Source organism: Schistocerca nitens, chromosome 9, assembly GCF_023898315.1.
Source record: "Schistocerca nitens isolate TAMUIC-IGC-003100 chromosome 9, iqSchNite1.1, whole genome shotgun sequence".
NCBI classification, from domain to species: domain Eukaryota; kingdom Metazoa; phylum Arthropoda; class Insecta; order Orthoptera; family Acrididae; genus Schistocerca; species Schistocerca nitens.
In genome coordinates this window covers 386,651,675-386,679,671 of record NC_064622.1, presented here as the reverse complement: position 1 = coordinate 386,679,671, position 27,997 = coordinate 386,651,675, and the positions used below count along the sequence as shown (strand labels likewise).

Sequence of the window (27,997 nt, the reverse complement as noted above, 5' to 3'; positions counted from 1 at the left end):
GTGTGTGTGTGTGTGTGTATGTGGTAGTTGCGGGAAAAAACCTTTGTTACCCAATTTTGGGTCCTAAATTACGCTAACTGAATAATAAATTATAAAGGGAACATGGCTAAAAGTAGCTGGTAGTAAATTATACTAATTGGATAACAGATCCACCATCTTACAGACTGGGGTTGTGTGCGGTTGGTACTTGTGACTAGCATAATAAGCTAGAATCGCGATCGTGAATAAATGCATTTTATTACAGTCCAGACTGTGGATGCTGTATTACAGACACAGTCCCTTTGACTGTTCAGAGATGTCACTAAACGCGCCCAAAGATGTTAACAACCTTGCATGAATAGCGCCTATTAGACGGAGGGGATCCAACAGCCTATCAGTTCCAGTCGTTCCACCAGGAAGGAGGTACATGGCTGTTGTTCAACCATGCCTATACGATCAATACCGCGGTTCGAGCGCGTTCGCATTGTTACTTTGTGTCAGGAAGGGCTCTCAACAAGGGAAGTGTCCAGTCATCTGGGAGTGAACCAAAGCGATGTTGTTCGGTTATGGAAGAGATACAGAGAGACAGGAACTGTCAATGACATGCCTCGTTCAGGCCGCCGAAGGGCTACTACTGCCGTGGATGTCTGCTACCTGTGGATTATGGCTTGGAGGAACCCTGACAGCAACGCCACGATGTTGAAAAGTGCTTTTCGTGCAGCCACAAGACATCGTGTCACGACTCAAACTGTGCGCAATAGGCTGCATGATGCTCAACTTCACTCCCGACGTCCATGGCGAGGTTTACCTTTGCCACCACGACACCATGCAGTACGGTACAATTGGGCCCAATAACATGCCAAATGGACCACTCAGGATTGGCACCACATTCTCTTCACCGATGATATGCCTTCTACTAGACGTGTTTGGAGGCAACCTGGTCGGGCTGAACGCCTTAGACACACTGTCCAGAGAGTGCAGCAAGGTGGAGGTTCCCTGCAGTTTTGGAGTGGCGTTACGTCGGGTCGACGTACGCCGCTGGTGGTCATGGAAGGCGCCATTACAGCTGTACGATACGTGAATGCCTTTCTCCGGACGATAGTGCAACCATATCGGCAGCATATTGGCGAGGCATTCGTCTTCGTGGACGACATTTCGCGCCCCCATCATGCACATCTTGTGAATGATTTCCTTCAGGATAACGACATTCCTCGACTAGAGTGGCCAGCTTGTTCTCCAGACGTGAACCCTATCGAACATGCCTGGGATAGATTGAAAAGGGCTGTTTATGGACTATGTGACCCACCAACCACTCTGGGGGATCTATGCCGAATCGCCGTTGAGGAGTGGGACAATCTGGACCAACAGTGCCTTGATGAACTGGTGGATAGTATGCCACGACGAATACAGGCATGCATCAATGCAAGAGGACGTGCTGCTGGGTATTAGAGGTACCGGTGTGTACAGCAATGTGGACCACCACGTATGAAGGTCTCGTTGTATGGTGGTACAAAATGCAATGTGTGGTCTTCATGAGCAATAAAAAGGGCGGAAATGATGTTTGTGTTGCTCTCTATTCCAATTTTCTGTACAGGGTCCGGAACTGAAACGGAAGTGATGCAAAACTTTTTTTGATGTGTGTATTTCCATCACCAGAAGCTGTTGTTAAACAGTTCATTTAGCGTATTCAACGATTTCTGCTGAAAAAGTATTTTAAGGTTCTCTAATTTCATGTATACGATTAAATGATTAGTTTCTGCCTGATTGTAAGCTAAGCCGTTTATTATTATTTCTATCTTCATAAACACGTGAACATTGCCGACATTAAAAAAAACTGCTGCACATGACCGAGTCCAGCCATGGCTAACCATAAACTCTCCACTACTGTTAACAGAAAAACTGCATAACAGAAAAACTGCATATGGCGAGTGCCCAGAGATGACACTCAGGAGTCATTTAATGATACCTACTGCAATTATTTTCCGATATAAAATACATTTCGTTCGTAAATGTCACATCACTTTTGTCGACAACAATTATTAGTTTTGTTATTGTACTGAGGTAAAAATTAATAAAACTGACGACAAAGCTCCACTCATCATGTGTGGGTAGGATCAGTACCAATACACTGTCACGGAATCTGTAAGAAAATATTCCGAGTAAAAATTACAAAGTATAATTTGAAATACAACAAATTTATTGAATTTGATTGCAAAAAATGCCAGTTATAAAGGAAAGATGATAAAAACACTTTCTCTTAATAAAAGATGCAAGAAGCAAAATTTCCAAAAACATAGTCAATTTCTCTTGAGTAAATTACATTAACTCATGTAGTATTAATAGAAATGGTCTGCTAGTAAGAAGTGAAGAAAATCTGGCTTGGTGGATCGTGTTCTTCAGTGTAATGAGTGTGACACAATGTCTGGTTGCACTGCGACGTGGAATGTCGTATGTGAATGGCGCGAATTGGATATTGTACGATGAATTTCTTTTCGGTATCGGTGCTGGTTTCTGTGAAGAAACACGTGTCCGGTAATTTCCTAGTCTGCACGTAAAATGTTTCGCCGAGAGCACAGTTTCCAGGAGGAGGCGCCTTTTATGCTCGAGAAATAAACCGAAATGAGGGTTCGACTGTGTGAATACAGCGGCCCTGCAGCGCTTCTATAACAACGCGCCAGGGGCGTGGCGTGTGTTTTCGTGTGACAGCGGCAAGCAATCCGGGGAAGCATCACAAGCGCTCCTATTGATAAGGGAAGGGTGACGAGTGAGGGGCGGGGAAGGGGGGACGCAGAAGACGCGGCGAGGCGGGCTCCATAATGGGCTCCTGGGGTGGGGGTGGGGTAGGACGCGCCGTTATAAAGACGCGGGTCGCAGCTGGTGACGACACACGACAGCACGACTCCACGGCGATCCTCTCCTGTAGGTAAGTCCAGCAGTCACCGTGGGATGGTCAGCGAAAACGAAACTCTGTTAGCTACCTGGAAGCTACTTCTGGTACAACCCTGTTGCATTCGCGAATGGCGCGTGGGATGAATGACTGATTGTGAATCTCTATATTAGGTCTAATTTCTCTGGTTTTCTCGTTGTTGTGGTTTCACGAGACGCATGTGACACGAATTAATGTGTTTCCCGAGTCTTCCCTGGACGTACTCCCTCGTGATTTCAATTGTAAACTCGTAAACTGCAGTGCCTATATTGTTCTAATGTACTTTGTAGGCCGGCCGGGGTGGTCGAGCGGTTCTAGGCACTACAGTCTGGAACCGCGCGACCGCTACGGTCGCAGGTTCGAATCCTGCCTCGGGCATGGATGTGTGTGATGTCCTTAGGTTAGTTAGGTTTAAGTAGTTCTAAGTTCTAGGGGACTGATGACCTCAGAAGTTAAGTCCCATAGTGCTCATAGCCATTTGAACCATTTTTTTGTACTTTGTTGCGTCCTTCAGATACGCATGCGTGTCTTAAGGCACAGGCTCTGCAGTGACCAACAGCCGCATGAAACACGAGAATCATATTCGTAATTGCGAATCTCGCTAAAAGAAAATTTGTGCCTGGCCAAGACTCGAGACCAGATCTCCGCTTAAGAGGGAACGACAGGGTGACGGACAAAAATATTGCTCAGGTTCAGGATTTTTTTCTCCCTACTGGAATGTAGAAAACAAATGAGATTTGGTTCAAATGGCTCTGAGCACTATGGGACTTAACATCTGAGGTTATCAGTCCCCTAGACTTAGAAGTACTTAAACCTAACTAGCCTAAGGACATCACACACATCCATGCCCGAGGCAGGATTCGAACCTAACTAGCCTAAGGACATCACACACATCCATGCCCGAGGCAGGATTCGAACCTGCGACCGTAGCAGCAGCGCGGTTCCGGACTGAAGCGCCTAGAACCGTTCGGCCACCGCGGCCGGCAAATGAGATTTGCTGCCACGAGTAAAACGTACATTGAAGTTTTTGTTGGTATTTTGCTTACTGAAAATTATTAATATCTTCACTGTGTAAATGGGATTTTCCCGAGGTAGCTCTGAAAGGAGGTAGATCGACGGTTGTCGCTGTAATTCTGATTGTGGTTATCTAAAACATGAAATTAACATATCACCCTTATCCTTGCAGTTGTAATTTTAGTTCATCGTAGGGATTTGCAAATTTATGTATATGGGGAAATTATAGATATTTGAAAAAAAATGGCCGTTTTTTGGACCCCTCTTTCCTGGCCGAAAAATACTATATATCGACATAAGGAAATCGGTCACGATGAACGGAAGGGAATTCAGACCAAAAATCGTTAAAATCGAATGAAAATTGTAGTGTGCCTGACCATCCCGAAAAACATGGTTTTGAGAAAAACGCGTTTAAAGTTTGACAAGTGTTTATCATACAAAAAAAGGGGGGGGGCGAAGCCTGAAGCTTGCAGGATATAATTGATGCCTGGTCCATAATAACTATCTCCCCGGTTTGTGGATGGCCGCTTTCAGTTACTTTGACTTGATAAGCCCTCATTTTCGTCCACAAAGCCCTTTTCGTCGCTGAACGCATGGCCGCTAGCGTCTCTGTCTTTACAGAAACGGCGCATTTCATCGCTGATTTTGATTTGAGGGGCATTTACTACGTGCATTATTTCAGTATGGCCTAGATATACGGCCAAATTTGAAGCAATGTTGACAGTTTCGTTTTTGCCGGAAGTTATTTTTGGAACGCATCTCCAAATGAGACTATTGAAACTTTCGTTCACATTTTGAGTAAAAGCGCCCAAACAGCATTCCAGTAAATCAGGTTTACTCAATTCGGTATAAATACGGATCGTGAGCGCGGAACCGGATCTATAACGCCGAGGCGTGTCGTGCACGCTCGGCTTCAAACGCTCACAAAATCGTAACTTTTTGGGGTTCGCGCATAATATTTCGGAGAATAATTCTTCAATGTACATACATTCGAATTCCATAATAAAAATTTTCGAGTTTTTAAGAGCGTCACCCGTCGTTTCCCCTTAACGCGATCGGTCCCGTTGACCGCCTCGGCAACCAGTGTACGCTCCCCAGACCAACGCATACTTCCGTACGTGACACCTTTCGTCTACATCGTATATTTGCACTGGGAGTCACGTAGAAGACATTCTAAAGACCATTAAAACAACACAGGCTCTGCAATTCAGTATTTAATGCCTAATTACTGGTCTTCGATTTTAATCGTACGTGTCTTGAATGAGGTTTTCACTCTACAGCGGAGTGTGCGCTGATATGAAACTTCCTGGCAGATTAAAGCTGTGTGCCGGACCGAGACTCGAACTCGGGACCTTTTGCCTTTCGCGGGCAAGTTCTCTACCGTCTGAGCTACCGAAGCACGACTCACGCCCCGTCCTCACAGTTCTTCCCCGTACGGGACTCGCAGTGTCTGTGCAAGAGTAGGATTTGGACGAATGCGGTGACGTATGGAAGACTGGGTCAGGCCGGGGAAAGTGCTCGGGAGACCGAGGCTGTCAAGGCGAACTCTAGCGTCAAGCAGGAGATGCGGGTTCTAGATCCTGTCAGGCACAAACACACTACTGACCATTAAAACTGCTGCACCAAGAAGAAATGCAGATAAACGGGTATTCATTGGACAAATATAATATACTAGAGCTGACATGTGATTACATTTTCACGCAATTTGGGTGCATAGATCCTGAGAAATCAGTACCCAGAACAACCACCTCGGGCCGTAATAACGGCCTTGATACACCTGGGCATTGAGTCTAACAGAGCTTGGATGGCGTGTACAGGTACAGCTGCTCATGCAGCTTCAACACGATACCACAGTTCATCAAGAGTAGTGACTGGTGTATTGTCACGAGCCAGTTGCTCGGCTACCATTGACCAGACGTTTTCAATTGGTGAGAGATCTGGATAATGTGCTGGCCAGGGCAGCCGACGAACATTTTCTGTATCCAGAAAGGCCCGTACAGGACCTGCGACATGCGGTCGTACATCATCCTGCTGAAATGTAGGGTTTCGCAGTGGATCGAATCAAGGGTAGAGCCACGGGTCGTAACACATCTGAAATGTAACGTCCAAAGTGCTGTCAATGCGAACAAGAGGTGACCGAGACGTGTAACCAATGGCACCCCATACCATCACGCCGGGTGATGCGCCAGTATGGCGATGACGAATACTCGCTTCCAATGTGCGTTCACCGCGATGTCGCCAAACACGGACGCGACCATCACGATGCTGTAAACAGAACCTGGATTCATCTGAAAAAATGACGTTTTGCCATTCGTGCACCCATGTTCGTCGTTGAGTATACCATCGCAGGCGCTCCTGTCTGTGATGCAGCGTCAAGAGTAAACACAGCCATGGTCTCCGAGCTGATAGTCCGTGCTGCAGCAAACGTCGTCGAACTGTTCGTGCAGATGGTTGTTGTCTTGCAAACTTCCCCATCTGTTGACTCAGGGATCGAGACGTGGCTGCACGATCCGTTACAGCCATGCGGATAAGACGCCTGTCATCTCGACTGCTAGTGATAGAAGGCCGTTGGTATCCAGCACGGCGTTCCGTATTACCATCCTGAACCCACCGATTCCATATTCTGCTAACACTCATTGGATCTCGAGCAACGCGAGCAGCAATGTCGCGATAAACCGCTATCGCGCTAGGCTATAATCCGACCTTATCAAAGTCGGAAACGTGATGGTACGGATTTCTCCTCCTTACACGAGGCATCACAACAACGTTTCTCCACGCAACGCCGGTCAACTGCTGTTTGTGTATGAGAAATCGGTTGGAAACTTTCCTCGTGTCAGCCACGTTGTAGGTGTCGCCACCGGCGCCAACCTTGTGTGAATGCTCCGAAAAGCTAATCATTTGCATATCACAGCATCTTCTTCCTGTCCGTTAAATTTCGCGTCTGTAGCACATCTTCGTTGTGTAGCAATTTTAATGGCCAGTAGTGTATTCTTAACCACTCCGTGTTGGACCGCGCCTCTCTTTTAGCGCCTGCCACTGGAATTTGTTGAGCATCTCCGTAACGTTCTTACACCGACTAAACGATCCCGCGCCGTTCTTCGACGGCTTTTGTGCTGTCTCTTCTGTTACTCCAGCCCCGTAAGCATCCCATACCGACGAGCAATGCTCAAGAACCGCCAGAAATAAATATTTCATAGGCCACATCTTTCGTGGACGAATTTCACCTTGTAATTTTTCGAATAAGCCTCGGCCAGGCATCTGTTTTTCCTACAGTTTGTTTTACTTGTGCAATTGGAAAATTTCTCTAAACGGAATAGAAAGATGCGACCTACCTCAGCGAAACTTTTTTATTTTTCGTTATAGTCTCCCTGTACACTAATGCGTTTGGTTTAGCGACGTTCCAATGCCTTGATCCCATCTCGAAAACTAGTTCTCCAGACATACAAAATACCCGTCAACTTCCGCAGTCAGTTCTTCGTTTGAAGAGAATCTCCGTCCACCGAGGAAAGTTTTGAGTTTGGGAAAGATCTGGAAGTCTGATGGAGCCAAATTACGAAGGCCGGTGTGACAACAATTCGTATATTAGATAATGTATTTTTGCCATGGCAACGACATTTGTCTTTATGGCGCTCACTGTCTTGTTGAAAAATGACTTTCTTCGTCGCCAAATCTGGTGTCTTTTGCAGTAGTTGGTCCAGGAGATTAACGTAGTATTGTCCCGTTTGACTAGTAGGAAGATAATATCAGCAAGATCCTTTTCGCTTTCCAGAAAACTTACGTCACGTCCTTTCCGACCGACAGCATTGCCTTTACATTCTTTGGTGGTGGCGAACTAACAGGTTTCCACTGGTTTGACAGTTCTTTTGTCTCTGGGGTACCGTATTGGACCTCTTAATTTCATTTGTAGTCGCAAACCGGTGCAAAAACTCTTGCTGGTTTCTCTGAAGTCGGATTAAACATTGTTCGGACATTCCAATTATGATGTTTCTGATTCCGCGTTAATAGTTGCGGCATCCACCGAGCAGATAATTTTCACATATTCATTTCCGCTATTATAAAGTGTTATTCCTTGTCAGACGACACCCCTACAGCTTCTCCAATTTCTCGCACTTTCAGTCGGAGCTCTTACATGGCCATTTTATGTATTTTTGCAACAAATTATGCGGTAGTGCCATATCATGGCCGACCACTACGCAGATCATCGTCTAAACTGTCCCTACCAAAATGAAACTCGTTTGTCCACTTGGCAACAGTTGAATATGAAGGAGCAGAGTCCCCAAGTGCGTTCTGAATATCGGCGTACATTTCCTTTGCTTCCATACCTTTCTTTATGAACCATTTAATCACTGTACGAATCTCGATTGTTTCCATATTCACAAGTCACTACACAGTATCAACAATAGAGAGACGTCGTCACCACAGATCTCTACCCAGAGCGCCGACGCATCACGAGTTAACTGTAAATGATGCCCTCTTATTATGAAGTAACCTCGCTGCGCGAGCGGTAACATTTGGTGGTGATTCGACGAACTTTTCAAACTGACCTCGTATGTTGTCATTTCACTTTAGGTTGCTTCGGATGGTTACTCCTCGGTATTTTATGGTAGTTACTGTTCCCAGTGATTTGTCGCTAGTGCTGTAATCGAACAGTAGTGGATTTCTTCAAGTATTACGCGCTGTACATTACATTTATTTACGTTCACAGTCAACTGCCTGTGCATACAACAATTATCATCCCTTTTCAGGTCTTCCTGCTGCTCACGCCAGTCTCCTGGCTTGTTGTCTTCCTACAGCCAATTAAACCGTCAGAATACATCCTCGTTGACCTTCCGAGCCACCTGATTATTTACAGTCCGCGATGATTCTATCATACTTCCTTGGCGTACTACCGGAAGCACTTTTTCGCCTGTCGATTTTGTTCCGATAACAGCGACGACTTCAGTTCCACCTGCAAGGAAGTCCTCAATTCAATCAGAAATTTGGTCCAATACTTGGTAAGCACGGCGGCGATATGCACAGCTGCCTTGAATCATACTTACCAAACACAATGCAAAAGGTTGTGCTGAATAATTCAGACAGTGTTGGAAAGTTAAAACTTTTTAATGACTGGGAAACAAAATAATCACAAAGTGAGTCCCACAGGGTTCAATTTTCGATCCATTACTATTCCTCACATATGTGATTGACCTTCCACTTAACATTCTGCACGGAAAATTGGTACATTTTGCACACGGTACTAGTGTTACAATAAATCCCATTAGAGAGAAAGCAACTTAAGAGTTGGTGAATGATACACTCCTGGAAATTGAAATAAGAACACCGTGAATTCATTGTCCCAGGAAGGGGAAACTTTATTGACACATTCCTGGGGTCAGATACATCACATGATCACACTGACAGAACCACAGGCACATAGACACAGGCAACAGAGCATGCACAATGTCGGCACTAGTACAGTGTATATCCACCTTTCGCAGCAATGCAGGCTGCTATTCTCCCATGGAGACGATCGTAGAGATGCTGGATGTAGTCCTGTGGAACGGCTTGCCATGCCATTTCCACCTGGCGCCTCAGTTGGACCAGCGTTCGTGCTGGACGTGCAGACCGCGTGAGACGACGCTTCATCCAGTCCCAAACATGCTCAATGGGGGACAGATCCGGAGATCTTGCTGGCCAGGGTAGTTGACTTACACCTTCTAGAGCACGTTGGGTGGCACGGGATACATGCGGACGTGCATTGTCCTGTTGGAACAGCAAGTTCCCTTGGCGGTCTAGGAATGGTAGAACGATGGGTTCGATGACGGTTTGTATGTACTGTGCACTATTCAGTGTCCCTTCGACGATCACCAGTGGTGTACGGCCAGTGTAGGAGATCGCTCCCCACACCATGATGCCGGGTGTTGGCCCTGTGTGCCTCGGTCGTATGCAGTCCTGATTGTGGCGCTCACCTGCACGGCGCCAAACACGCATACGACCATCATTGGCACCAAGGCAGAAGCGACTCTCATCGCTGAAGACGACACGTCTCCATTCGTCCCTCCATTCACGCCTGTCGCGACACCACTGGAGGCGGGCTGCACGATGTTGGAGCGTGAGCGGAAGACGGCCTAACGGTGTGCGGGACCGTAGCCCAGCTTCATGGAGACGGTTGCGAATGGTCCTCGCCGATACCCCAGGAGCAACAGTGTCCCTAATTTGCTGGGAAGTGGCGGTGCGGTCCCCTACGGCACTGCGTAGGATCCTACGGTCTTGGCGTGCATCCGTGCGTCGCTGCGGTCCGGTCCCAGGTCGACGGGCACGTGCACCTTCCGCCGACCACTGGCGACAACATCGATGTACTGTGGAGACCACACGCCCCACGTGTTGAGCAATTCGGCGGTACGTCCACCCGGCCTCTCGCATGCCCACTATACGCCCTCGCTCAAAGTCCGTCAACTGCACATACGGTTCACGTCCACGCTGTCGCGGCATGCTACCAGTGTTAAAGACTGCGATGGAGCTCCGTATGCCACGGCAAACTGGCTGACACTGACGGCGGCGGTGCACAAATGCTGCGCAGCTAGCGCCATTCGACGGCCAACACCGCGGTTCCTGGTGTGTCCGCTGTGCCGTGCGTGTGATCATTGCTTGTACAGCCCTCTCGCAGTGTCCGGAGCAAGTATGGTGGGTCTGACACACCGGTATCAATGTGTTCTTTTTTCCATTTCCAGGAAATTTCAAAAAAAATATTTAGTTCTCTGAGAATGGACTCTTCCTAATGTTCTGTACAATAAACAGTGTCATGCCAACAACTGATGGATGACATGAGCATGAGTCAGTAAATACGATATAACGCTCCAAATTTTTCGGTATACATTTTGGTGAAAACTTGAACTGGAAGAAGCATATTATTGAACCCGTCAAACAGTTAAGAATAGTTTCTTTTGCTCTTCGCATAATTGCTAATCTTGGAAACAAACGTATCGACCTCCTGACGTATTTTGCATATTTCCCCTGAATAATATCTCAAAGAATAATTTTCTAGAGTAGCTCATCACTTGGAAAGACAGTAATGATTGAACAAAAGCGAGCAGTATGAATAATATGTGGTGTTCATCCACGGACTTCATGTATTCGCTAATGAAATTCGTCATAAATAAACATCGCAATTTGAGAAGAACAGTAATGTCCACGCCTACAACACTGTACCCTGTAAACTGACTCCTTTCGCTACAGCTATTACCTCCTCGACTCGATTCATTATCTCCTCATTGGTTACCTGCAGTACCCACCCAGTCTCCGTCATACTTCTCTAATACAACGATTCGAAAAGCTTTAATCCTCACCTTGTCCATACCGATTATCGTCCATGTTTTAGGCCCGTATAGGGTCACACTCCAGACAAATACTTTCAGAATACGTTTCTAAACACTTAAGCTTACAGGGTGGTCAGAAACAATCTGAAAACCTTATAAGAGTGTTGCAGGGTAGATTGTGATGAAAGTAATTGCTAAGAAAAAATTCGGCATGTTGCTCCCTTTCCGAGTTAATTAGTTTTAAAGTTAGCCAACCAGGACGTCGTGCACACTAACTCAAGCGGACCGCCAGAGACGGTGTCGCCAAACGTTTTCTTCGTGTGGTTTCCTAAAACCGAACAAGAGAGAGATAAAAAAATTGGACTTGGATGGGAGTAAGGCTGTATCTGACCCAATGCATGAGCAGTCACGTACACTGTCATCTACGCTAATAGGACAACTAAGAGTGATTGTATATGGCAAGCCCCTTGAATCTGCTCGCGCAACAACATGATTGGCCAACGTAAATGCTAAGTAACTTGGAGACTGAGCTACGTATAGAATTTTCTCTTAACAATTATTTCTCAGGACAACCTATCCTGCAACAAGCTTTTCAGATTGTTTCTGAGCGCCCTGTATATTCGATTTAACATATTATTCCTATACAGGTAAACTTTTCTTATAACTGTCAGTTTACATTTGGTGAGTTCTTTACTCATTTTGTAACCAGTCGGGTTCCCGAGCAAACAGCATATCTGTTCTACTATTTTAGTATCTCATTTCTTAAACTAATTACCCTTCCTACCTTCATAGGCGAGCTAAAGCACATCTGTGCGGCTGACACACGGCTCGGACGTAGGCCGATTGGAATCCTGGCGGTGGGTGAAAGTGCCAGTATTTGGCCTGCAATGGAATGAGAGATGATGGCGTAAAGTTCCTGACCACCAGTCTTTGCGTCTGTTTCATGGATTAAGTTGCAAGCCTCTCCCCCTTCTCATTAAGTGAGGACATGTGAGACTGTTGATGGTGATCCGTCCGTCGGATGGGGACGTCAACCTTGAAGGCACTCTCGATCCTTCTCGGGAGGAGCAGACTATACAGGGTGGTCCATTCATCGTGACCGGGTCAAATATCTCACGAAATAAGCATCAAACGAAAAAACTACAAAGAACGGAACTCGTCTAGCTTGAAGGGGGAAACCAGATGGCGCTATGGTTGGCCCGCTAGATAGCGCTGCCATAGGTCAAACGGATATCAACTGCGTTCTTTTTAAAAAAATAGGAACCTCCATTTTTATTACATATTCATGTAGTACGTAAAGAAATATGAATGTTTTAGTTGGACCACTTTTTCACTTTGTCACAGATGGCGCTGAAATAAGCATATGGCTCACAATTTTAGACGAACAGTTGGTAACAGGTAGGTTTTTTGAATTAAAATACTGAACGTAGGTACGTTTGAACATTTTATTTCGGATGTTCCAATGTGATATATGTACCTTTGTGAACTTATCATTTCTGAGAACGCATGCTGTTACAACGTGATTACCTGTAAATACCACATTAATGCAACAAATGCTCAAAATGATGTCCGTCAACCTCAATGCATTTGGCAATACGTGTAACGACATTCCTCTCAACAGCGAGTAGTTCGCCTTCCGTAATGCTCGAACATGCATTGACAATGCGCTGACGCATGTTGTCAGGCGTTGTCGGTGGATCAAGATAGCAAATATCCTTCAACTTTACCCACAGAAAGAAATCCGGGGACGTCAGATCCGGTGAACGTGCGGGCCGTGGTATGGTGCTTCGACGACCAATCGACCTGTCTACAAATATGCTATTCAGTACCGCTTCAACCGCACGCGAGCTATGTGCCGGACATCCATCATGTTGGAAGTACATCGCCATTCTGTCATGCAGTGAAACATCGGTAGAACATTACGTAGGAAATCAGCATACATTGCACCATTTATGTTGCCATCGATAAAATGGGTGCCAATTATCCTTCCTCCCATAATGCCGCACCATACATTAACCCGCCAAGGTCGCTGATGTTCCACTTGTCGCAGCCATTGTGAATTTTCCGTTGCACAATAGTGCATGTTATGCCGGTTTACGTTACCACTGTTGGTGAATGACGCTTCGTCTCTAAATAGAGAGCGTCCAGGAAGCTACCCTGGTGGGTAATACATTTATCCATATCTTGAATGGGATATTTATTATGTGTAACTTATCTCTTTTGCTTTTTCGCTGTAGATACTTGAAAACCGTTCCACTGAGCATCGTGTCTGCTCGTGCAATCATTTTCGTACCATTGACTTACACAACTTTAAAATTTTTCTTGAGCATTCTGTCACCACTTCCTCCAGCACTGCTATTCCTTTCTCCTCATCGTCAATAAATATGATGGCATTAACAGCAACCCGTCGTGGATGACCACGAAAGCAGTTTCCGCGATCACTTTTAACTCTTGCACCCGCTGCAGTCTGGAACCGCAAGGCCGCTACGGTCGCAGGTTCGAATCCTGCCTCGGGCATGGATGTTTGTGGTGTCCTTAGGTTAGTTAGGTTTAACTAGTTCTAAGTTCTAGGGGACTAATGACCTCAGCAGTTGAGTCCCATAGTGCTCAGAGCCATTTGAACCAACTCTTGCACCGCGAGATAACATCATGCACTGCTTTGTACTGGAACATGAATGTACTTACTCAAACGACAAAGTTCTCACTACAGCGGACCTACGCGCTTGAAGTCCATCATTCTGTGTTTTGCTGTTGTAGAGATCGGGCAACTTTCCCCTGAACGCTATCACAATTATCTCAGCACTTGCATCCGGCCTCCTTACACTTGTTTTGGTATATTCAGATTTCTGCCTTCCCTTAAAGTCTCCATCCTCTAAAGCTCCCTCTAGTACTATGGAAGTTATTCCCTTCTTCGAGCCAGCATTTTCAATACGTTTGTTTCTTCGCCGATTCTGGAGAGAACCTTCTTATTTGCTAATTTATCAGTCTACATAATCCTCAACACCCTTCTACACTGAGGTAATAAAAGTCGTGAGATGCCTCCTAATACTGTGCTTGACCTCCAATAGCCCCGCTTTGTTCTGCTGCTCGACGTGGCATGTAATCAGCAAGTCGTTGAAAGTGTCCTACAGAAATTTTGAGCCATGCTGCGTCTTCAGCCCCCATAATCGCGAAGGGGTTGCCGGTGCAGGACATTGTGCACGAACTGACATCTCGATTATGTCCAATAAATGTTCGATGGGCTCTATGTTGGGCGTTGTGGATGGCCAAATCGTTCGCTCGAACTGTCCAGAATGTTCTTTAGACCACCCGCGAGGAACTGTGGGATAGCGACATGGCGCATTGTCCACCATAAAAATTCCATCGTGTTTTGGGCCATGAAGCTCATTAATAGCTGCAAATAGTCTACAAGTAGCCGAGAATAAGCATTTCTAGTCAATTATCGGTTCAATTGGAACAAAGGACCCAGCCCATTCCATATAAACGCAGCCCACACCATTATGAAGCCACCACCAGCCTGCCCAGTGCTTTGTTGACAGTTTGGGTTCAAAATAGTACTCTACACCGTAAGGCCTTGTTTGGGCGCTGTAAGTCTTGTGTGAATGCTGTGAAATAGTTCAAATGGCTCTAGGCACTATGGGACTTAACATCTGAGGTCATCAGTCCCCTAGTCTTAGAACTGCTTAAACCTAACCTAATGATATCACACACATCCATGCTCGAGGCAGGATTCGCATCTGCGACCGTAACAGAGCGCGGTTACGGACTGAAGTGCCTAGAACCGCTCGGTCACAGTGCCGGCGACAACTTGGCTCTGCACCTCACTCGAACCCCGCTATCAACTGAAATCGAGAGTCATCTGACCAGGCCACAGTTTTCCAGTCGTCTAAAGTCCAACCAATATGGTCACAAGCCCAGGAGTTGCGCTGCAAGCGATGTCGTGCTGTTGGCCGAAGCACTCATGGTCAGCCGCCTGCTGTCATAGCCCATTAATGCTAAATTTCGACGCACTGTTCTAACGGGTACGTTCGTCGCACGTTCCACATTGATTCCTGTGGTCATTTCACGCAGTGTTGCTTTTCTGTTAGCACTGACAACTCTACGCAAAGGTCGCTGCTCTCGGTCGTTGAGCGAAGGCTGTCGGCCACTGCGTTGTCCATGGTAATGTGTGAAATGTGGTATTCTCAGCACGCTCTTGACTCTGCGGATCCCGATATAGTGGATTCCCTAACGATTTCCGAAATGGATTATTCCATGGGTTTAGCTCCAACTACCATTACGCGTTCAAAAGTCTGTTAAATCCCGTCAAGCGACCAGAATCACGTCGGAAACCTTTTCACATGAGTCACCTGAGTACAAATGACAGCTCCGCCAATGCACTGCCCCTTCATAGCTTGTGTACATAATAATACTGCCATTTGTAAAGGTGCATATCGCTGTCCCACGACTTTCATCACTTTAGCGTATAGCACCACATATTGAAATCTTCGATTCTATTTTCTTCCGGTTTTCCACAGTCCAAGATTCACTACTGTGCAATGCTGTACTCCAGACAAACACTGTCAGTGTTATGTACCGAGCAAGAGGTGCACGGCAAATACGGTGAGAGGCCGGCGCTACACAGGCACATCTACATCTACATCTACATCTACATGGTTACTCTGCAATTCACACTTAAGTGCCTGGCAAAGGGTTCATCGAACCATTTTCATACTACTTCTCTACCATTCCACTCTCGAATGGCGCATGGAAAAAACGAACACCTAAATCTTTCCGTTCGAGCTCCGATTTCTCTTATTTTATTATGATGATCATTTCTCCCTACGTAGGCGGGTTTCAACAAAATATTTTCGCATTCGGAAGAGAAAGTTGGTGATTGAAATTTCGTAAATAGATATCGCGTATGACATCACTCACACTCTCACCCCTATTGCGCGATAACACGAAACGGGCTGCCCTTCTTTGCAATTTTTCGATGTCCTACGTCAATCCTACCTGGTGATTTTACCCGTGGTCTAGGGGTAGCGTCTTTGATTCATAAACGGCTTCGGTCCCGGGTTCCATCCCCGCCACTGCCTAAATTTTGATAAATAATCAGCATTGGCGGCCGAAGACTTCCGGCATAAGAAGTCAGCCTCATTCGGCCAACGGCCTTGTCAAAGAGGGCGGAGGAGCGGATAGAGGTTCAGGGCACTCTCTTGTCCTAGGGGTGGGAAATTGCCCCTAAAGGCGGAAGAATCAGCAATGATCAACGACATGAGGATGCAGAAGGCAATGGAAACCACTGCATTAAAGACACGTAACGTGTATCCACAGGACATGTGGCCTGTAATTGAAGAAGTGTCATGATGATCTCTCGATTGGCAAAAGATTCCGGAATAGTCCCCCATTCGGATCTCCGGGAGGGGACTGCCAAGGGGGAGGTTACCATGAGAAAAATATTAAATAATCAACGAAAGGATAACGTTCTACGAGTCGGGGCGTGGAATGTCAGAAGCTTGAACGTGCTAGGGAAACTAGAAAATCTGAAAAGGGAAATGCAAAGGCTCAATCTAGATATAGTAGGGGTCAGTGAAGTGAAGTGGAAGGAAGATAAGGGTTTCTGGTCAGATGAGTATCGGGTAATATCAACAGCAGCAGAAAATGGTATAACAGGTGTAGGATTCGTTATGAATAGGAAGGTAGGGCAGAGGGTGTGTTACTGTGAACAGTTCAGTGACCGGGTTGTTCTAATCAGAATCGACAGCAGACCAACACCGACAACGATAGTTCAGGTATACATGCCGACGTCGCAAGCTGAAGATGAACAGATAGAGAAAGTGTATGAGGATATTGAAAGGGTAATGCAGTATGTAAATGGGGACGAAAATCTAATAGTCATGGGCAGCTGGAATGCAGTTGTAGGGGAAGGAGTAGAAGAAAAGATTACAGGAGAATATGGCCTTGGGACAAGGAATGAAAGAGGAGAAAGACTAATTGAGTTCTGTAACAAGTTTCAGCTAGTAATAGAGAATACCCTGTTCAAGAATCACAAGAGGAGGAGGTATACTTGGAAAAGGCCGGGAGATACGGGAAGATTTCAATTATATTACATCATGGTCAGACAGAGATTCCGAAATCAGATACTGGACTGTAAGGCGTACCCAGGAGCAGATATAGACTCAGATCACAATATAGTAGTGATGAAGAGTAGGCTGAAGTTCAAGACATTAGTCAGGAAGAATCAATAAGCAAAGAAGTGGGATACGGAAGTACTAAGGAATGACGAGATACGTTTGAAGTTCTCTAACGCTATAGATACAGCAATAAGGAATAGCGCAGTAGGCAGTACAGTTGAAGAGGAATGGACGTCTCTATAAAGGGCCATCACAGAAGTTGGGAAGGAAAGCATAGGTACAAAGAAAGTAGCTGCGAAGAAACCATGGGTAACAGAAGAAATACTTCAGTTGATTGATGAAAGGAGGAAGTACTAACATGTTCCGGGAAAATCAGGAATACAGAAATACAAGTCGCTGAGGAATGAAATAAATAGGAAGTGCAGGGAAGCTAAGACGAAATGGCTGCAGGAAAAATGTGAAGACATCGAAAAAGATATGATTGTCGGAAGGACAGACTCAGCATACAGGAAAGTCGAAATAACCTTTGGTGACATTAAAAGCAACGGTGGTAACATTAAGAGTGCAACGGGAATTCCACTGTTAAATGCAGAGGAGAGAGCAGATAGGTGGAAAGAATACATTGAAAGCCTCTATGAGGGTGAAGATTTGTCTGATGTGATAGAAGAAGAAACAGGAGTCGATTTAGAAGAGATAGGGGATCCAGTATTAGGAATCGGAATTCAAAAGAGCTTTGGAGCACTTACGGTCAAATAAGGCAGAAGGGATAGATAACATTCCATCAGAATTTCTAAAATCATTGGGGGAAGTGGCAACAAAACGACTATTCACGTTGGTGTGTAGAGTATATGAGTCTGGCGACATACCATCTGACTTTCGGAAAAGCATCATCCACACAATTCCGAAACGGCAAGAGCTGACAAGTGCGAGAATTATCGCACAATCAGCTTAACAGCTCATGCATTGAAGCTGCTTACAAGAATAATATGCAGAAGAATGGGAAAGAAAATTGAGAATGCGCTAGGTGACGATCAGTTTGGCTTTAGGAAAAGTAAAGGGACGAGAGAGGCAATTCTGACGTTACGGCTAATAATGGAAGCAAGGCTAAAGAAAAATCAAGACACTTTCATAGGATTTGTCGTCCTGGAAAAAGCTTTCGACAATATAAAATGGTGCAAGCTGTTCGAGATTCTGAAAAAAGTAGGGGTAAGCTATAGGGAGAGACGGGTCATATACAATATGTACAACAACCAAGAGGGAATAATAAGAGTGGACGATCAAGAACTAAGTGCTCGTATTAAGAAGGGTGTAAGACAAGGCTGTAGCCTTTCGCCCCTACTTTTCAATCTGTACATCGAGGAAGCAATGATGGAAATAAAAGAAAGGTTCAGGAGTGGAATTAAAATACAAGGTGAAAGGATATCAATGATACGATTCGCTGATGACATTGCTATCCTGAGTGAAAGTGAAGAAGAATTAAATGATCTGCTGAACGGAATGAACAGTCTAATGAGTACACAGTATGGTTTGAGAGTAAATCGGAGAAAGACGAAGGTAATGAGAAGTAGTAGAAATGAGAACAGTGAGAAACTTAACATCAGGATTGGTGGTCACGAAGTCAATGAAGTTAAGGAATTCTGCTACCTAGGCAGTAAAATAACCAATGACGGACGGAGCAAGGAGGACATCAAAAGCAGACTCGCTATGGCAAAAAAGGCATTTCTGGCCAAGAGAAGTCTACTAATATCAAATACCGGCCTTAATTTGAGGAAGAAATTTCTGAGGATGTACGTCTGGAGTACAGCATTGTATGGTAGTGAAACATGGACTGTGGGAAAACCGGAACAGAAGAGAATCGAAGCATTTGAGATGTGGTGCTATAGACGGATGTTGAAAATTAGGTGGACTGATAAGGTAAGGAATGAGGAGGTTCTACGCAGAATCGGAGAGGAAAGGAAAATGTGGAAAACACTGATAAGGAGAAGGGACAGGATGATAGGACATCTGCTAAGACATGAGGGAATGACTTCCGGGGTACTAGAGGGAGCTGTAGAGGGCAAAAACTGTAGAGGAAGACAGAGATTGGAATACGTCAAGCAAATAATTGAGGACGTAGGTTGCAAGTGCTACTCTGAGATGAAGAGGTTAGCTCAGGAATGGAATTCGTGGCGGGCCGCATCAAACCAGTCAGTAGACTGATGACAAAAAAAAGGATCCCACACCTCGCAGCAATATTCCAGCAGAGGACGGACAAGTGTAATGTAGGCTGTCTCCTTAGCGGGTTTGTGGCAACTTCTAAGTGTTCTACCAACAAAGGGCAGTCTTTGTTTCGACTTCCCCACAATATTATCTATGTGGTCTTTCCAATTTAAGTTGCTCGTAATTGTAATTCCTTTGTATTAGTCGAATTGACAGCCCTTAGATTTGTGAGATTTATCGTATACCCAAAATTTATCGGATTTCTTTTAGTACCCATGTGGATGACCTCGCACGTTTCTTTGTTTTGTGCCAATTGCCACTTTTTGCACCATATAGAAATTCTCTCTAGATCATTTTGTAATTGGAATTGATCGTCTTATGATTTTGCTGGACGGTAAGTTACAGTGTCACCAGCAAACAATCTAAGGGGCTGCTCAGATTATCACGTAAATCATTTATGGAAATCAGGAACAGCAGAGGGCCTATGAGACTGCCTTGCAGAACGCCAAATATCACTTCTGTTCTACTCGATGATTTACCGTCTATCACTACGAACTGTGTACTCTCTGAGAGGAAATCACGAATCCAGTCATACAACTGAGACGATACTCCATATGCAAGCAATTTGATTAATAGTCGCTTGTGAGGAACCGTATCAAAAGCCTTCTGGAAATCTAAGGATATGGAATCGATCTGAGATCTCTTGTCGACAGCACTCATTACTTCATGGGAATAAAGAGCTAGCTGTGTTGCACAAGAACGATATTTTCTGAATCCGTGTTGTTTATGTATCAATAAGTCATTTTATTCAAGGTGATTCATAATGTTCGAGTACAGTATATGCTCGAAAATCCTACTGCAAATTGAGGTCAGTGATATGGGTCTGTAATTCAGTGGGTTACTCCTATTTTCTTTCTTGAATATTGGTATGACCTGTGCTACTTTCCTGTCTTCAAGAACAGACCTTTCATCAAGTGAGCTGTTGTATATGATTGCTAAGAAAGACGCTATTGTGTCTGCACACTCTGAAAGGAACCTGATTGGTATACCATCTGGACCGGAAGACTAGCCTTGCTTAAGTGATTTGAGTTGTTTCGCAACACCTAAGATACCTACTTTTATGGCACTCATGCTAACAGCTGTTCTGGTTTCGAATTCTGGAACATTTACTTCATCTTCTTTCGTGAAGTAATTATGGAAAACAGTTACTCGCCTGGCATTTCCCGAGTGCACATAGCAGCCTCCAGATGGCGCTCACGAACGTGGACCTCTTCCCGTTTCTGTGCTACTTCCTCCAGCATATCGTATTCGTCCGCCGAATGTGCTCATAATTTATAGGGAATGCTCTCAACTGCGGACTACTTCACTTACGACTTGTAATGGCAGACAGGGAAATTCTTCCACCGACAGGCACCAAAACGTAATGCACCTTGGGCACTACTAAGTCTGGATGATTGACTGATCTAGTATTGTAACATCAACCAAAATGGTGGTGCTCTACTGTATGGTTAAATGATGATGGCGTCCTCTTGGGTACCAGCAGTTAGACAGTGCAGCTCAGTGTCTGCAACCCGCTCAGTGGAGTTCTCTGAAGACTACTGTAGGTGAGTAGCCTTTACTTGGGTATGTGTTATCGTAAATATAAACTTGGGAATGTGAACTGACAACCTAAACGTGCTACTGAGCTCAAAGTCACATCACTTACATGAATTGAAAAGAATCATGTGTGTGAAAACCGATCTCATTCATAAGCAGATAAATAAGCAAACCAATAATTTCACGCGCAGTAGACTTGGGCACTGCGAACTGATTGAAAAAAAGAAAATGTCACTGCATAAAAAAACAAACCAAACTGTAATATCGACCTGTATAAGAATGTAACCTGAAACACACGAAATTTTCTGCACTGAGACATGGCCCTGTTACAATAAAGAGACTGACAGTACCTATATTGTGGAAAGGAAACTAAACAACGACAGCTTATGAATCTCACCTGCAAAATGAAGTACTGGCAGAAACAGCAAGACTCTGCAACAGCTAAAAAATACGGCTAAAAACTAACTACAGTTGGTCTAGGGAAATTGGGTTCATAATCTTGACACAGAATTCCAATGAAACACATGACTCAACCTTTAAGTTCTGAAATTTCAGTTAGGAAGGAACTTATATATAAAAAATTATAGACTCTAATTTGAAAATTCATTTAATCTAATAACTTCCATGATACAGTAAATTAACTCAGAAGATCAATCAATAGAATAATTATCAAAAACTCGACTGTAACGAGGGTGAATTGGACCAACAATACAAGTCTACAAAAACAAAAATAAACTGTTTACCTCGTCAAATAATACTTTCTTCTCCAATACAAATCTTTTTTATGTCCGTATGCTATCCAAGCATTGTTCTGAGTCATCATTCCTCCTCATAATAAATCTGCAACTCACAGTTCCAAAAGCATTACACTGTACACACAACGAATCTCTGTCTGCGTCAATCCGCAGCTTTTCACTGCTGACTGTCAAAGATTCTACGAATCAGCAGTGCTGCCATCGCAGGCACATATACTGTTGCCTAACAACTGTTTCTCTGAGCACAGTTCTCCAAATTTATCGTTTTCCTTTACAAATAGTAACACATTCAATAAAATCATCAAAAAATAGCCATCTTACACTACCTACCCACTTAGCAATCGCTACTTACAGTGTAATTGGTCTCTAGATTGTCAGCAGCGTTACTGTCAATTATAAACCATAGACCGCCCAGACACAGCAATATTAATAGATATCATTTAGGACATCAAGTTCCACGTATCGTATTGTACCACACTTGAGCAAAATTGTAGCATACTCTTCATAAATGTTATTTGTTATTTATTAATGTGTTGCTACATTTCTGTCGCAGTGCGCCCTGTCAAACAGGTGTAAAGTAGCAAGAGTGCAGTGGCTACCTTTACTGAACTACCATGAATCTTTGGGCTGAATTAATAGTAGAATAGGGTTATTAGAGTCACATTACTCAAAAATTTCTGCCTCAGATTAAAGCCAATGAATAAAACGTCACAGCGCAACAGGATTGAAGGATCATTTCTTCGAAATCCCATACTTGCCTACTCTTTGGATGCGTAAGTTTGAAAATTCTCTCAAAGGTACATAGAACCTTTATCTGTAACAGCGCAAAAGTGTGGCGTCCTGCACCATCACCCTCGGGCTCGGGGGCGCTTTAAACAGTATCATATCGACACATACGAAAAACATGCCACAGCTCGCAAGTTTATGTGAGCTGTAATACGGGTTAACCATGTCACAGTGGCACCAAATTTCACCACAATTCTGCTCAACGGCACCGTGGACACGTCATGCAATGAGATGATCGTCACAGTCCCCTTTACCCACATATCACCCTTTCTTTTGACGTCTCTGCGATGGAGGTCAAAACCGCGACACCCAACATTGAAATCTCTCCGCTTTTTTATGCGTAGTCGCATTTCAGACACACCACCTCTAAGACTCGACAGGAGAAGGCTTCAGCCGTTGGCATAAAGGGCGTCAATGAAACCATCCCTTTCCCGAGGCGTTGTTTCACTCTCAAAAGCCCGCATCTCGTGGTCGTGCGGTAGCGTTCTCGCTCCCCACGCCCGGGTTCCCGGGTTCGATTCCCGGCGGGGTCAGGGATTTTCTCTGCCTCGTGATGGCTGGGTGTTGTGTGCTGTCCTTAGTTAGGTTTAAGTAGTTCTAAGTTCTAGGGGACTTATGACCACAGCAGTTGAGTCCCATAGTGCTCAGAGCCATTTGAACCATTTTGAACCACTCTCAAAAACAACAGTTCACAGTGAGATGTGCAACAGGGAGATGTTCTTCGTAGTCTTTGACTCTGCTGGCACCCTAGGACTTTTAATCCTTCTTTAAGGTAAGTGTGGGGCTGCTTCCCCACTGAACGTGATCGCGACCCTTTGGACAGCAGCGCGACCGCCATTTTCGCTCTCGTGTACAGGTTGGAACCACTAGGTTAATTCGATCCGAAGCAATAAAGGATGCTTACATTTTTTCAACACCTCCTGTGACGCGATCACGCAAGAGTGCAACATTAACATGTGCATGAATAAAATGGCGAAGGGCCCTTAGAACGCCCAGTTCGGCAACAACCTTTGTACCAGCCACACATCTTTCGTTGAGACCGTGAGAAATGCACCTGTCAGAAACTCCGACAGCAAATCAGCTACTTATCCACGATGATTATAAAGGAGTAACAATGTTGAAGGAAATGGTGAGGGAATGCTTCAGTCGATGGTGCGCAAATGAATGCACGAGGAGACGCGGTGAGGCAAAGTCGCGACTCGACGGATCTCATTACACACCTCCAGTCAGCTGCTGTCCAGTTTCTGTGTTGTTTGGCCCACTGAAGACGTGTATCCTTATGTGCCACAGTGAGCGATGGCTTTTTGCGAGGTATTCGTCTCCAAATAGCCATTGCTTGTAGTTCCCTACGCAGCGTTTGTTCCGAAACTGATTGAGATGAACCTGCAGTAAATGACAGCAGCAACTACTGTCGGGTTTGAAATCGATTTTCACTGACAAGGCGTGACATTTGTCTCCAGTCCCTGTCGGTTGGGACTTGTACACGACCACTGCTCCTACGGCCTATTACGTGCATGCGAGTGCTGCAACATTTCTTGTAGACACGTTGGACGACCTTTGTTGACAAACCAATAGATTCAGCAAATTCATTCACGGCGTGGTTATGGATACGTCCATACACGATACCTTCTTTCTGCCTGTATTCCGTCTTCCCGAACAGTTTTTACACTCTACAGCCCCCTCTACTACCGTGGGGGCAATCCCTCATGTCTTAACATCTTGTTCCTACTTCTTGTCAGTGTTTTCCATATGTTCCTTTCCTCGCAGATTCTGCACAGAACCCCCTCATTCCTTACCGTATCAGTCGACCTAATTTTCAATATTCTTCTGTAGCAGCACACCTCAAACGCTACGATTCTCTTCTGCTCCGGTTTCCCCACTATCCACGATTCATTACCATACAATCCTGTGCTGCATACGTACATTCTGAGAAATTTCATCCTCAAATTAAGGCCTATGTTTGATATAAGTTGCCTCTTGGGTAGGACTGACCACTGTGCCTGCGCTAGTCTCTTTTTAACGCCCTCCTCGCCCCGTCTCTCAAGTAGCAGAATTCCTTAACTTCATCTACATTGCATCACCAATTTTGATGTTAAATTTCTTGCTATTCCCATTTTGCTACTACTTATTACTTTAGTCTTTTGACCATTTACTCTCATTGTTCACTCTCAGTCCATATTCTGTACTCATTAGAACGTTCCTTCCTTTCAACAGGCCCTGTAATTCTCCCTTCACCTACTATGAATGTTATAATCGTTATCGTTTCTCTTTGAATTTTAATTCCACTCATGAATCTTTGTTTTATTTCCGTCATTACTTCTTCGATGTACACTACTGGCCATTAAAATTGCTACACCAAGAAGAAATGCAGATAATAAACGGGTATGCATTGGACAAATATATTATACTAGAACTGACATATGATTACATTTTCACGCAATTTGGATGCATAGATCCTGAGAAATCAGTACCCAGAACAACCACCTCTGGCCGTAATAACGGCCTTCATACGCCTGGGCATTGAGTCAAACAGAGCTTGGATGGAGGGTACAGGTACAGCTGCCCATGCAGCTTCAACAAGATACCACAGTTCATCAAGAGTAGTGACTGGCGTATTGTGACGAGCCAGTTGCTCGCCCACCATTGACCAGTCGTTTTCAATTGGTGAGAGATCTGGAGAATGTGCTGGCCAGGGCAGCAGTCTAACATTTTCTGTATCCAGAAAGGCCCGTACAGGACCTACAATAAGCGGTCGTGCATTGTCCTGCTGAAATGTAGGATTTCGCAGGGATCGAATGAAGGCTAGAATCACGTGTCTTAACACATCTGAAATATAACATCCACTGTTGAAAGCGCCATCAATGCGAACAAGAGGTGACCGAGACGTGCAACCAATGGTACACCATACCATCACGCCGGGTGATACGCCAGTATGGCGATGACGAATACTCGCTTCCAATGTGCGTTCACCGCGATGTCGCCAAAGACGGATGCGACCATCACGATGCTGTAAACAGAACCTGGATTCATCCGAAAAAATGACGATTTGCCGTACGTGCACCCAGGTTCGTCGTTGAGTACACCATCGCAGGCGCTCCTGTCTGTGATGCAGCGTCAAGAGTAAACATAGCCATGGTCTCCGAGCTGATAGTCCGTGCTGCAGCAAACGTCGTCGAACTGTTCGTGCAGATGGTTGTTGTCTTGCAAACTTCCCCATCTGTTGACTCAGGGATCGAGACGTGGCTGCACGATCCGTTACAGCCATGCGGATAAGACGCCTGTCATCTCGACTGCTAGTGATAGAAGGCCGTTGGGGTCCAGCACGGCGTTCCGTATTACCCTCCTGAACCCACCGATTCCATATTCTGCTAACACTCATTGGATCTCGAGCAACGCGAGCAGCAACGTCGCGATACGATAAACCGCTATCGCGCTAGGCTATAATCCGACCTTATCAAAGTCGGAAACGTGATGGTACGGATTTCTCCTCCTTACACGAGGCATCACAACAACGTTTCTCCACGCAACGCCGGTCAACTGCTGTTTGTGTATGAGAAATCGGTTGGAAACTTTCCTCATGTCAGCACGTTGTAGGTGTCGCCACCGGCTCCAACCTTGTGTGAATGCTCTGAAAAGCTAATCATTTGCATATCACAGCATCTTCTTCCTGTCGGTTAAATTTCGCGTCTGTATCACGTCATCTTCGTGGTGTAGCAATTTTAATGGCCAGTAGTGTAATTGATTTGGCCTTGTGTCAGAGTAGGGTCGCAGTTGGCGGTAATCTGATTGCGGTAGGAGCTCCATGGCGACGTGAACCCCTACCATGCTGCCGCCGATTGGTATATGAGGGAGTGAGGACGCGGCCACAGTACACACAATACTGCCCCACCGTCTCGTCTCTATTCTGCCCTTCAACAGGTGAACGCTGATACTGCTTCTACCTGCACGTTGCACGCCCGTTATTCAAAAAAAGGTAAGGTTCTCGTCCAATTTCCTGCCCGATCCCACCACCTTTGTATCTTTCCTGTCTCTTCCGATCAGGCGTGTTCTCGGATAGGGTAGCGGCGTGGCTACGAGTAGACGGCCACTGGCAGTGGAAGTTCAGACAGGTCAGAGCGCTCTCGCAACCAGTGAGTTTGTGACCGACAGAGGTGGCTGTGAGAACGGTATGTTGATTCACGAAAGGTAATAACACGCAAATCGGAAACTAGTACGGCGCACAAGACTTAGTCAGCTAAACGTAGAATATCCAAAGAGAAAGTCCATAGCAAAATAGTGAGGCGTAGATGGCTCGCTTCCAACATAGTGTGTCTAACCTTCCGCAGGTCACTTGTGCAAGTCCTTTGACGCGTAGACACCCTGCTCAAGTTAGCATCTGCAAATTTCGTCAAGTTTTCTCTCAAACTTCCAGAAGTTTTGTGTGTTCAAGAGCGAGAAACGGAAAGAAAGAAAATTAGGCTTTAACGTCCTGCCGACATCTATGTCATTAGAGATGATTCACTGAGTGTTTCAAGGATAGGGAAGGAAATCGGCTATGCCTTTTCAGAGGAACCATTCCCGCATCTGCCTGGAGCGATGTCGGGAAGTCAAGGAAAACATAAATCTAGATGGTAGGAAGCGGATTTTAGTAGTCGTACCTCAAATGCGAGTCCATTGGGTCAACCACTGTGTCAGTTCGCTCAGTGTGTTCAGAATCGGTACTAAACTGCCTAAAGGACGCAGGGTTCTCGGAATGCTATACAACAATTCAAGCAAATCACATTAATAGTTTTTATTACAATAAAGAAGACTTACAATACTTTGGATTTACAACGGTGTAGCAAGCGATGGACGAAATGCAAACACGTAATGTTATTCACTATAGACAATGTCCATGTGAGCAATGGATATGGATCACTAATAACTGCTGTCGTAGTGTCGGTGTACAACTTTGACGGTCTTGTACTCTGCTACTAATGTCCGTCTAGTATTTTGGTAATGCTACGCTGAGCGGCCGAGGCTGACGGGAGCAGCGTTTATATTCTCTTCTGCCAGAGGGCGCTCCTGTCGTGGTGCGGTACTTGTCAGTGGGCTATTGGCTGACGTCGTCTCACAGTCTTCTTTGCTCTTGCTTTTTTCGTTTTCATGCCGTCGCTTATCGTTACCCCGGAACAGTCGTCCCTCCCAAAGCGACGGACCGTCGTCGTGTAGGAAGTGCGATCGCGGCGGGGGAGGCAGGAGTGTGGGCGCGTCGCCGGGCAGGAAGCTGTGGCTGCAGGGGACGTCAAGATTCCGACCTTACCCCGCCATCCGGCCTGCGCTCTGACGGAAAACGTGCCCCGGAAAACGACC

The 27,997-nt window shown here is 45.3% G+C and overlaps 1 protein-coding gene across 1 annotated transcript in view; it reads left to right on the top strand.

The window, feature by feature from the left end:
* The first annotated feature begins 2,878 nt into the window (after positions 1-2,878).
* The window catches only part of LOC126203862 (eclosion hormone-like), a 46,465-nt gene continuing 21,346 nt past the window's right edge, over positions 2,879-27,997 (top strand). Inside the window, exon 1 of the mRNA XM_049938238.1 lies at positions 2,879-2,902. The gene's annotated coding sequence lies outside the window, so the exon portion shown is untranslated. The remainder of the gene's footprint in view (positions 2,903-27,997) is intronic.